The sequence below is a fragment of the Pteropus vampyrus genome, unplaced genomic scaffold, assembly GCF_000151845.1.
Source record: "Pteropus vampyrus isolate Shadow unplaced genomic scaffold, Pvam_2.0 Scaffold241, whole genome shotgun sequence".
In the NCBI taxonomy this organism is placed as follows: domain Eukaryota; kingdom Metazoa; phylum Chordata; class Mammalia; order Chiroptera; family Pteropodidae; genus Pteropus; species Pteropus vampyrus.
The window spans coordinates 932,828-933,127 of NW_011889022.1; the positions used below are offsets into that span (position 1 = coordinate 932,828).

The 300-nt window shown below is 42.3% G+C and overlaps 1 protein-coding gene across 1 annotated transcript in view; it reads left to right on the forward strand.

Annotated features, from left to right (window-relative positions):
- Nucleotides 1-300, forward strand: part of ILDR2 (immunoglobulin like domain containing receptor 2) — a 67,595-nt gene that overhangs the window by 37,338 nt on the left and 29,957 nt on the right. The window lies entirely within an intron of this gene.

The following is a 300-nucleotide window of genomic DNA, read 5'->3' on the forward strand; positions in this document are numbered from 1 at the left end:
GAAGATGGAAGCAAAATGAGTTTCAGAAATATAGGATTCCAGGACAAACCCGCTTTTCAAAATGCTCCAAACCATGGTAAAAAGCCAGACTCTGCGCTCCTTAGGGCTCACGGCACAGGTGCACTATGGGAAGCCTTTGCCGTTTTCAGAAGCATCAGCTATTGGCCGTGGCTTCAGGGAGAATGAGAAGCCTCACGTATGTCTTTCTGTAGGAGTGACAAGCTTTGTGACTCTCCCGTCCATCTTTCTGATACCAATTATCCTTATTTTAATTTTTTTAATTACAAAGCTTAAAAAAAA